This window comes from Cornus florida, unplaced genomic scaffold (assembly GCF_030987335.1).
Source record: "Cornus florida cultivar Cherokee Brave unplaced genomic scaffold, ASM3098733v1 CherokeeBrave_3.0.0_Hap2_Chr08, whole genome shotgun sequence".
Lineage (NCBI taxonomy): Eukaryota > Viridiplantae > Streptophyta > Magnoliopsida > Cornales > Cornaceae > Cornus > Cornus florida.
In genome coordinates this window covers 63,436,241-63,449,065 of record NW_026775578.1, presented here as the reverse complement: position 1 = coordinate 63,449,065, position 12,825 = coordinate 63,436,241, and the positions used below count along the sequence as shown (strand labels likewise).

Below are 12,825 nucleotides of genomic sequence, written 5' to 3'. Positions count from 1 at the left end.
TAATAATAATAAAGAGAGAAAAACCCCATTTTTGTTGTCCTCTTAAAGTAATCAGAAGTCCAATAACAGAGTTAAGGAAAATTTCTACATTTGTGCAGTATGTTTTCTGTATTAAAGAAAAATCTCTGTAGCGAAGACAGCCTTAATTCCAGCCCAAGACAGTCCTAATGAAAACTCAGACAAAAATATTTCTAATATTAAATTAGATCCTTCATTCAATTCTATAAAGCATTTTCCCAACCATTTGTTAGAAAATCAGTTTAATTGCAAGGTCTTGACAATGGTAAATATACAGACCCCTGAGCCAGTAAAGGAGTTGACAAAAGGGATTGTGTGGGCACATTATCAAATGTTAGGACCGCCTGTCAACCATATGCACTATGTTATCAAATTCCAAATACATTTGTTTAGGCCAATTTTAGAATTCATGTAGGATTGAATTACAATTTTAATTCTTTGTTCAGATTAAGCAATCATTTGAAATTGAAATTAAAAATACAAAAATAATTATGTCCTTTTGTCCTTCAAGCTGGGATAAATTAAACACACACAAAAAAAAAATGGTCCAAAATCACAAATTCAATTATATTTGTGATTTTTTCATATTATCCTAATTACATTTTATATGTGGGAATCAAAGCATACAAAATCAGAAATTCAATTATATTTGTAATTTTTTCACAATATTTGTCTCATACTCTATTTTTTCAGCTATCCACGATTCAAAATTCATAAATAGTAGGTTTAAATTATTACCACCAATATCACTCCATTGTTGTTAAACTTATATTGTAATATAAAATCCGCTAGAGCTACCTTGTCCAAGCAAAAAAAATAAATAATCTATTAAAACTTCACACCCAAAGTCTAAAAAGTAGTTAGAATTATTTTATACACTTAGTTGAAATAATTTTCAGGATAAAAGTTCTTCATATGCGAACCTAATACTTAATAAGTTTTACTATTTTATGCTGTTGACCTATTATGATTTACAATTATGACTAATAGTTTAAAACTATGAATTTTAATATTTATCTAAAATTAGTAGTTATATCATGGTTAATAATTATTTAAGTAAACCATGAGGAATATAAAATAGATCACGCAATTCTAGGGCAAAACGAAAATCAATGACTAAATAAAAATAAAAAGTGTATGCAGTGCCATATATACAACCTATATATAAGATGTTAGGAGAAAAAGAACAAAGGAAGATTTAATCTTAATATTATTTTAACAAAGAGCCTGCTTTTTATATTCAAACAACGACTTCAAATTTAAAAATGAATATAATGTTGAATAAGTACGTTATCAAAGTATAAAGTTGACCAAATCTTGAAAAACCAAAAAAGCAAGTATAGACAATCTGTTCTTAAGGTATCTTATTATTTATTAATAAAAATGCAAACCATGAGGAATATAAAATAGATCACCCAATTCTAGGGCTAAACGAAAATCAATGACTAAATAAAAATAAAAAGTGTATGCAGTGCCATATATACAACCTATATATAAGATGATAGGAGAAAAAGAACAAAGGCAGATTTAATCTTAATATTATTTTGACAAAATACCTGCTTTTATATTCAAACGACTTCAAATTTTATTATTTTTTTTTAATGGACTTTTCATTAAGCAATACTGAAAAATAATTATGTGTGTGTGTATAAATATGATTTTAGTCCGCATACCTATATTTTTAGGTACTTTGAAGGAGAAATTACTAGATGGTTCTTAACCACTGACACTCGGAGGATCGATTAAATACAAATTTCGAAATTAACAAAAAAAAAAAAATCCACAAGAGTATATTAATATATTATAAAGTGTCATGATCAAAGGACTTTTATTAAATTACTTCACCAAATATTAAACAAACCAAAATCATCTAATAATTTCTCACTTTTGAAGACACTTCGGCATGTAAAGTAGTTCTAAAATTGACACAAGCATTCAAACTCATTTAAATATAATACGCACATGTATTCAATTGTGTGTGTGTACATGTATCCTAGTAACATCCAAACCAAAATGATATAAGCATTCAAACTCATTTTCATTCACATTTTTATTTTATGATTACATTTCTCGTTTAACATGAAAATTTATAAATTCGTATTTGGGCAAATTAAGAAACGGAGAGCTTCTAAGAGAATGCAGACACACAAATCCATCCAAATATAAAATAAAAGTATTCTTTCTCATATACAAATAGATCTACAACTCATGCTCAAACCGTAAATTTTCCAAAACAAAACGAAGGTTAATTACTTGCGAGAAAACCAAGATCACTGCATGCATAAGCATGTGGACGAAGATGTTAATAAAAAAGATATGTGTGTGTGTGTGTGTGTGTGTGTGAACGTACAGCTCATAAACGTAGATATGCAGGGAGATACTGAATTCACACACGACAAATTAACTCTGCTGAATAAACAATAAACATCCATAGTAGGCTAGTAGCCATTTTGCCTATAACTATAACTTTCATCATTACATTTTCCGGTGAAAATGATTCCACACCATTACACTATACCAACTGCAAAAGCTCTACATTATGCTTTCCAAACGATTTCATGACCCTAGTGTGTTCTGCAATCTGATCAATTCATCCACACCCAGTGCTCAAATGATTCTGAATCACTTTCCGACAATCTTTTCTTATCAAATCCAACTTACAATAGCCATTAAATACAGACTACCCGTTTATACTATTAATATCACAAATTTATTTGTTTAATAAAATAACAAGGCGCGCTTAACAGCTGATGAGTAAAAAATATGAGATTCTAATCAGACACAATCAAAATCACAGCTAGAGAAGAGTACCACAATAGAAAACTAACACATGCAAACAGCATGGGAGTCATAATTCTATAAATGCATGCCTTCCTGTAGAATTGAATTACAATTTTAATTCTTTGTTCAGATTAAGCAATCATTTGAAATTGAAATTAAAAATACTAAAAGTTGGGAAGAAGCAACATTACATTATAATATAGTCAACGGAAAAAAGAGAATGGCAGAGCATACAGAAAGATCAGATGACACAGAATTCCTCAGTATAGAGCTGGCACAGATGGAAAGGAACAGCAGATCGTCCTTTGGTCACCTGCAGGCATCAAGTTTGAGGAGTAATAATAGTAATATTACTTCAGATGAAATGCCATTTAGAGAAAATGACAACGAAATAGAGTTGCAGTGGGCTGCAATTGAAAGATTACCCACGTACAAACGACTTAGAACATCATTATTTGGCAAGGAAGGGGAGATCAGTAAGGCAGCGATTGACGTCACCAACCTTGGAGCTCTAGAACGGCATGTATTCATTGAGAAGCTCTTGAAGAAAATTGAGCAAGATAATCACCAATAGTTACGAAAAATGAGAGAGAGAATTGACAGGTAAACATAAATCATTTAATTTTGTCCATCCTTTAATTTCTACCCTTAAATATATTGTTCATTCATAGTCATACTCGTAGTCATAGTTATAGTCATTCATGCATATTGCATAGAAAGAAAAAAAATAAAAAATTTAATTGTGAACCTATCTTTTACCTGAACTTGTGATTGTTACCTTCAATTTTTTTGTTTTTTTTGTTTTAATAACTAGACTAAAGGGTCATTAATTGGTAAAATGCTAAAGCCTCAAATTGAAAAGTGCAAGAACGCGAATTCAAGTCTTGAGAGCAGCCGCTTTGTGCATAGGAAAATTAAATTATTTCTGGGCCGAATTCAGACGAAGCAGTAGGACTCTTGTGCATAATAATGAAAAAATTAGTCACACTCCAACACCCATTATAGAAAGGACATAAACCAGTGTATGCCTTTGTTATTTAATGCCTAGATTAGAAGGCAGGACTCTATCACAAGTCTCGAGTAAAAGAAATATGTACTTGCTATGAGCGCAGATAACCTAGCTTTTTATATGCACAAATCATACAATATATATGTTCATGCATGTAGTTATTATGTATTTATATGCATGCATATAATAGAATGAATTTGTCCTTCGCTCTTCAGAGTTGGACTGGAATTGCCTACTGTGGAAGTGAGATACCAGAATTTGTTTATAGAAGTGGCAGACTGTGAAGTAGTTCATGGGAAGCCCTTCCCAACACTATCGAACACCCTAAAAAGCATTGTCAGTGTAAGTGGCTTTCTTTCGCTTTTTTCTAATCTTTTTTAAACAGAATACTCTGTTTCACAATAATCATTATGAATGGGGTAAGAAACATGAACTTCATTTTCCATTCTCTATTGCAAGTAAACACTCATATCACTTATACAAAAATTCTCAATACAACTGTATAAATTAATTATTCTTCCCAGTTAATGTTCCTAGATGTTGCTATTCTAACTATTTGTTTCTTATTATTTTGATTTGTCCTTCTAAGACGAGAACTCGTCATGAAGATTTGAATTTTCATATTTTTCCCTTTAACTTTCCAAGGCAAACATTAAAAAATGAAATTCAGTAATTTGCTTTTATTTTTCCATTTCCTGGTCTCCAAGTTTCAGATACAACCATTAAAAAAAAAAGGACGAGAGGTCTCTTACACAATTCTCTGCCCTATATTATCAAATCCTGCCTTTCAACTTTATTTTTAGCTTAAGCATTTTGTCGGACAGTTCTTTGAATTGAAAAATTAACTACTAAAAATGTTAATTTTTAGAAAGTGAGTAAAATTCAGTTGCTTATATGACTCAGAAGTTTAGGTAAGAAAAATACTTTTACCACAGTTTTTGTGCAATGCAATACATCTAAAGCTGACAGTTTAGCATATTTTTATATACCTGAATTGTTGGTCATTGGACACTAAAACAGATGTATAATGTTGAACAGGCTATCACAAATATTGTTGGACGCAATTCTCATGCAGATAGGGTCAAGCCTTCAAGGTTATCATTAGCGCTATTTAATTCTTTGTTGTCTTCTTTGTTTACAGAGGGAAAAATAGATTGTAAAACAAGATTACCTCACATAAATTTAGTTTTTGGCAGGTTGACACTATTACTGGGGCCTCCAGGCTGTGGGAAGACCACTTTGTTAATGGCACTTGCAGGGAAACTAGACCAAACTCTTAAGGTTTTCTGCTCCTTATTTATCGTACCCCTATCGAAGAAAATACAAGCCAAAAGTTAAAATATAGTATTAATAGTGAGAAAGAATTCACAGAAACAATCAACATTCTTGCATTGTATCCAAAACTTAGCCAAAAGCTTTAAATAGTTAAAAGTTCGAAGTTAGAGTACTTTCTAATTAATCATACTCACTTATTGAAAAAAATCTGTTCTCGTAAAATCTTCATTTTAGGTCGAAGAAGACATCTCCTACAACGGTTACAAGTCGAATGAGTTTGTTCCTCACAAGAAGTCAGCTTATATAAGTCAATATGACCTGCACATTTCTGACATGACTAAGAGAAACACTCAACTTCTCAGCAAGTTGTCAGGGCCTTGGAAGCAGAACAGGTAGATTTCTTTCTGAGAAACACATTCATGATCTCATTCTTACAGAATTATGTTGATCTGATGACTAATTTGTTTGGTATTGAAGAAATCATGAAGGAAGTCAGCAGAAGGGAGAAGCAAGCTGGAATTATCCCAGAAGTAGACACTTACATGAAGGTAAACAATAATCTGCATGAACCAATTCAGCACAATTCCATTTCCTATCATGTTCACAAAATTATGGCAGCTTGGTCCATTCTCTTCCTGACTATTTCCGATGGTAAATTACCCCAACAGGCAATTTCCATACAAGGATTAAAAATAACTCTTCAGACAGACTACATTTTAACTTTCCTCAACAAAGTCAAAAAATAAAAATAAAAAATAATAATAATAATAATAATAATTTCAAGAACCACTTTCCAACTTTTGTTTAGTCAAAGGCTATTATTCTACCACCACTTTTATGGCTATTCAGATCCTTGGGATGGACATTTGCGTGGATACAATTGTGGGAGATGCTATGAGAAGAGGGATATCAGGTGGTCAAACGAAAAGGCTAACAACAGGTTGGGTAGGCAGGCTCTAACATGTCAAATTTTACTATGAGGTGCCCCTAATTATTCTTCTCATAAAAATTCACCATTAGATAGTCACTCGTTAATAATCAATGGAAAACTATTAGATTAAGATCTCTAGTGATCCAAAAATTATGGAGTTAGCTATGAGAGTGAATCATTTGTGGCGCACATGACATGAAAATCTCTCATTTCACCACAATAATTTTCACTAGTTTTTTATGTGCACCTACCAGGGGAAATGATAATTGGTCCAGCAAAAGTTCTCCTCATGGATGAAATTTCAACTGGCTTAGATAGTTCAACCACATTCCAGATTGTTTCTTGTCTTCAGCAGTGGACACACATTTCAGGATCCACCATTTTGGTATCACTTCTTCAGCCAGCACCTGAGACATTTGATCTCTTTGATGACATCATCTTGATGGCTGAATGAAAGATTGTATACCATGGGCCTCGGAATAATGTTTTGGAATTCTTTGAGCATTGTGGTTTCAAGTGCCCACCAAGGAAAGGCATCGCAGAGTTCCTCCAAGAAGTATGTTTCCTGTTCAACTCATTCAATAATATGTCCAAATTAGTTACTTTTCACCCAAAGGATTCTATATACATGCAGGTAGTTTCCAAAAAGGATCAACCACAGTACTGGCACTATAAAGACCAACCTTACAATTATGTCCCTATAGAAGAGTTTGGAAACATATTCAGAAAGTTTCATGTGGGGCAGAAGCTAGATGAAGAACTTTCCCGACCTTTCAGTAAATCCGAGTTCCACAAAAATGCGTTGTCGTTTAACATTTACTCTCTCAGAAAATGGGAAGTATTCAAAGCATGCATTGGTAGAGAATGGCTTCTTATGAAGCGCAACGAATTCGTTCACATATTCAAATCCGCACAGGTAAGACAGAAAGTTATTGTAGGGTTGCATCAGTGTGTAAATGGTCTGATTTGCCTGAGAAATTAGTAAGTTCTTTTATTCATCTTAATTTAACATTTTATTCATGCAGCTTGTAGTCATTGCACTAATAACAATGACGGTGTTTACACGTACACGGATGAATATTAACGTCGTCCATGCAAATTTATACATGGGAGCTCTGTTTTACGCCCTCGTTAGACTCATGACCAATGGGGCTGCAGAGTTGTCATTGACTGTTTCCAGACTTTCTGTCTTCTACAAGCAAAGAGATTTCTACTTTTACCCTGCATGGGCTTATTCCATTCCAGCAGCCATTCTGAAGATCCCATTTTCATTTCTAGACGCTTTTCTTTGGACTGCTCTCACCTATTATGTCATTGGTTACAGTCCTGAACCAGAAAGGTGTGTTCTTTAAGATAAAAAAAAGGTATTCAATTATGCAAATAAATGTATTCTCCCTCTCCAAGTCCTAACATTATCTATGCCTACAGGTTTCTTGGCCAGTTCCTTCTTCTTTTCCTTTTACACCAAGTAGCAATATCTTTGTTCCGTTTTGTTGCATCCGTGTTCCAGAATCCATCTGTCGCTGCATCTTGTGGTCTCTTCTCCATATTATTAATATTCTTATTTGGTGGCTTTATTATTCCACGACGTAAGGACATAGCATGATTTCATTTAAGACCATTCTATCCAAAGTAGATACTTCTGCTAACATAATTATATGTCTTTGTCAATGCAGCCATTTTGCCTGCTTCGCTAAAATGGGCCTTCTGGCTTTCTCCATTAACATATGCGGAGATCGGTGTTTCAGTAAATGAATTCCTTGCCCCAAGGTGGCAAAAGGTGAAAGCAAAGCTGGTTATATTGTTGACTAGATCAATGTAGAGACCAATATAATTGTTTTCATTACAGTGTGCTTATTCAATCATTCTCTTTACAGGAGGTTTCAACATCAAATGCTACTATAGGCCAGCAAGTCCTAACAAAACGTGGCTTAAACTACAGTGGTTACTTTTATTGGATATCAGTAGGAGCATTAGTTGGATTTTGGATGTTTTTTAATATTGGATTCACCTGTGCACTGAGTTATTTAAAGCGTAAGCTTATCTCCCTCTCATGTAAATACTAACTATAAAGAAAAAAGAATCAAGTTATAGATGGTTTCTTCATTCACTAACCTTATCAGTTGAAAATAAAATGTCTTCAGCTCCAGGAAGATCTTGGACTATAATTTCTCATGAAAAGCTCTCTGACATAGGAGGGAAAGACAATCTCAGATATCATCTCAAGAAAAAGAATGCCGTCATGCTAATTCTTCCAAAACTCCTGTGGAAGAAGGAATAGGTAAGAAACTAATTGTATAACAAAAATATGGGTAAGATGGTAGTTGTAAGTTTCCACAGCTATCTGAAGTTGAAGGTAATACTATTACATATAACATGGATGAGGTCGTTTGTTCTTAAGCAAACTAATAAGGACAAAGAGTCAATAAATGCAACAGGGATGGTTTTACCGTTTGAGCAAATGACAATAACGTTCGAGAATGTGCAATATTTTGTTGACACTCCTAAGGTAATTGTATTATCCAGTGAGGACTAATTCTAACACTGCCGGATATGACTTGAATTGATTAAGTTTCTTTCATACATCTGTTACAGAAAATGAGAGGACAAGGTATCCAGCCAGAAAGGCTACAGCTTCTACAAGATATTACTGGAGCATTTAGGCCTGGAATTCTTACAGCTTTAATGGGGGTTAGCGGTGCTGGGAAAACAACACTTATGGATGTTCTTTCAGGAAGAAAAACTGGTGGTGTTATCGAAGGAGATATAAGAATTGGAGGTCACCCTAAAGTCCAAGACACATATGCCAGAATATCAGGTAACTGTGAGCAAACTGACATGCATTCTCCACAAATTACAATAGAAGAATCAGTGACATTCTCAGCTTGGCTACACTTGCCATCTCAAATAGATCAAAGAACAAAATCTGTAAGATGTCTCTACTTCCATTGAATATACTAGCAGTTTCCAACATTAATGCAATAAAAAAACAAGTTGCAATAAGAATTTAACATGAATATATCCTTGTATAACTCGCTTAGATATAAAAGAAAAGAAGAAGAAGAACATAGCCTAGAATGATTCACTAATGTTTGTATGTTACAGGAATTTGTTGCTGATGTTCTTCGAATGATTGAACTTGAAGATATTAAAGATGATTTAGTTGGTTATCCTGGTGTGAGTGGTATATCAAATGAGCAGCATAAGAGGCTAACCATAGCTATAGAGCTTGTATCAAATCCATCTATAATATTCATGGATGAACCCACTTCTGGTCTATATGCCAGAGCAGCTGCAATTGTCATGCGAGTAGTGAAGAATATTGTTAAAACAAAGGAGGACAGTGGTGTGCACCATTCACCAGCCAAGTATTGACATATTTGAGGCATTTGATGAGGTAGCTAAGCAGAACAATTCGGTATATAAAAATAAAGTTAGTCCTGTGACAAATTATTAGCATCACAATAACAGTCACTTTGATCCTCCAACATCTCTAAAATACTAAGTATGCCAACAGATAGAGTCACCATGGTACACCACATAAACAAAAAAACATAGAGAAGTTCGGTGCTTAATTTTGGGATATCATCCGGTCCTCACACACTCTAGTGTTGTATGAACAGCGTCATGCATATCTTTAAACTGTAAAAGGATGCTAGTTACTTGTTTCTAATCACAAAAAAATTAGTTGGTAGGGACAATTTACTACATGAGTCAACTTTTACCTCAACTAGTACTCGTTACAGTATCTCCAGCTGATTAAATGAACAGAAAATTACTTCTGGACACAATTAAAGGTTGAGCCTTGGCGCAGCAGTAAGGTTGCTCCATTGTGACCTAGACGTCACAGATTCGAAACAGGGAAACAGCCTCGCCGCATGCGGAGGTAAGACTGAGTACATCTAACCCTCTCAAACACCACAATGACGTGAGTCTCGTGCACTGAGTTTGCCTTTTTTCTCTGGATACGATTGCTTATTACTTACTAAATAAGAGTAATATCATTGGGGTTTTTTTTTTTTTTTTTTTTTTTGCTGCTAATTTTAATGAAGAGAGGAGGACAAATAATATATTCCGGAGAGTTGGGGCAGCATTCAAGTAAACTTATAAAATATTTTCAGGTAAGCAACAGTGACGTGCACCTCTTCCCTCATTCTAACTTTATGTTTTCCTTCTCCATATTAATTAATTAAAGCAGCCAATGTGCAAATTACACTAACACTAGACAATGGCCTTCTTTGTTCTAAATAATTCTATAATTGCACCCAGGTTGATTCTTCACTACTCCATAACTAGCATTTAATCATAACCCAGAGAAATGAAAACCATAATCACTAAAGAACTACAGTATTTTATGGCAGAGCATTGATGGAATGCCAAAATTCCATGAAAATTACAACCCTGCAACGTGGATGTTAGAGGTTACAAGTACATCTGTAGAAGCACAACATGGTTTAGACTTTGCCCAACTCTACAAAGAGTCTCATCTATGTCGATAAGCATAAGCATTATTTATGAGACTGTCATTGACACTCTTTTAAGATGTTGGTTTTTCACATTGGTTGATATACGAAGACCTAGAAAAATAAATAAATCAGGTAATAACGTTCTTTTGTATGTAGGGAAACCAAAGCAGTGGTTAATGAACTGAACTTCCCAGCACAAGGTTCAAATGCTTTACATTTCTCTACTCGCTTTTCACAAAATGGATGGAACCAATTCAAAGCATGTCTCTGGAAACATCACCTCACCTATTGAAATTCCATATAGTTTTCTTTAAACAGTTTTATTTGTGATAATAACATATCCAGCAATAAATTTTGACCTGTCGGTAGACAAAGTATTCTGGTATTTCTACACAATGTTTTGTACAATGCTCTACTTCACTTACCTTGGGATGATGCTTGTTTCATTGACCCCAAATTTTCAAGTCGCTTCAGTACTGGCAGCCTTCTGTTACACCATATTGAATTTGTTCGCAAGATACATCATAACAGGACCAGTAAGTTAATTCCGACTCTTTTGAACCTGACAATTGTTTTCTCAACTTATTAATTGAGCCCTTACAAGTTACAACACCATTCAAGTATTAAACTTTTATGATGTCAAAGCCAAAAAGTCTAGAAGGAAAAACTCAGACTTTTTATCCAATTGAAGTCGTAAAAATATCTATATTTTTATTGAGTAATTGAAGATGAAAAGTATTGTTATTTCCTCAGCCTATGCATTTTCCTAGTATTATGCTAACCATCTTAAATTTCAAAACAAATAAGATAGAAACTTGTTACAAAGTCTTTAGTTCCATATTATAATTAAAATTCAATTTCAACTAGTCTTAACTATCTAAAAAATTTTTCTCTTACAGAAAATTCCAAAATGGTGGGCTTGGTGTTACTGGATTTGCATAACAGCCTGGTCCTGAAAGGCCTACTTACTTCACAATATGGAGATATAGAAGAAGAAATAATACATTCTTAGAAAGTTATTATGGGTATCACTGTGATAATTTAGGTATCGCAGCATTAGTTCTTTTTGCTTTCCCACTAGTCTTTGCATCTGTTTTTGCATATTCCATAGCAAAGCTGAACTTTCAGAGGAGGTAATCCCCATGATTATTAAAGTTGTAATGGAACTTTCAAATGTGATAACTTCTCTATCTATATATGTTTCAATAATGTGCAGAAAACTGTACATGAGTACAAGATTGTAAGAAAATATTGTGCACGTCAATCATTTATTATTAGAGAAATATGTGATTGAGACAAAATGACATGAAGATAAACTAGTGAGACCACGAAAATTATTTCAAAAGGTATACAATTCAATGATAATGAGTAGATTTAAAATCAACTTGGTACAAAACAACACCTCATTTGAGATGAACATAGAAACAGTAAATAGAAATAAACTAAGTGATCAAAACTTCACATTCAAAATATAAACCCAAAAAGGAAAAAAAAAAATAAAAAGAAAAAGAAAACAAAAAATATGAGGGTGGTATGGAGGATGTTTTACTCTAAAAACTGAATTGATTTAATGGTTTCAACAGTAGAATATATTAGGTTTTCCATGTAAAGTAATGTTCACATTGAGATCAACAACAATGATGGATAAGGTTGAAATGCTTGATCTGTTTCTAGCATGTATTTGGAAACAAATGCCTCCCATAGTCCCATGCATGTATAATGTGCCGATATGAGAACTGTGTTGCATTTTTAGTATACCAAACATGCATGCCAAAGGCTTACCTTAGATGCAGAAATTAGATGCAGAAATACTGCGAACAACCAATGTGGCTTACCAAGTTTTCTGTTCAGAACAAAGGAACAAAGGAACAACCAATGTGGCTTACCAAGTTTTCTGTTCAGAACAAAGGAACAACAATGTGTATTATGCACATTTTAAGATTTCCAACTAACATGGCTTATTTATAAGTTCCTTATTCAGAGCAAAGGACCAACAATTTCCCCTTTCCAGCACTAAGTTTCCACCAATAAATGTGCAGCATCCAGTGCTGAATTTTTATAAGACAGAAACTTTAAATGAGACAATTGAATTGGCACTATATTTTTATTAAGATATTTTTCAAAATACATATAGCTATTTCCTTATGAGGGTGTTAAGGGAATGCACATCTTTGCTAGGCAATAATTTAGTGGACATGTTAGCCTACAACTAAATGTTGAAGGATTTATATATTTAAATTACACCCTCTCTAACGGCTTAAACTTTTGGAGTAGATAGTAGTTAACATGGTATCAGAGCCAAAGGTCTCGAGTTCAAACCTCACCGTCACCCAAATTAAAAAATT

General features: G+C 33.6%; 1 pseudogene; it reads left to right on the top strand.

Annotated features, from left to right (window-relative positions):
- Positions 1-3,019: 3,019 nt before the first annotated feature.
- On the top strand, positions 3,020-11,617 carry LOC132270407 (pleiotropic drug resistance protein 3-like; annotated as a pseudogene).
- Positions 11,618-12,825: the final 1,208 nt, after the last annotated feature.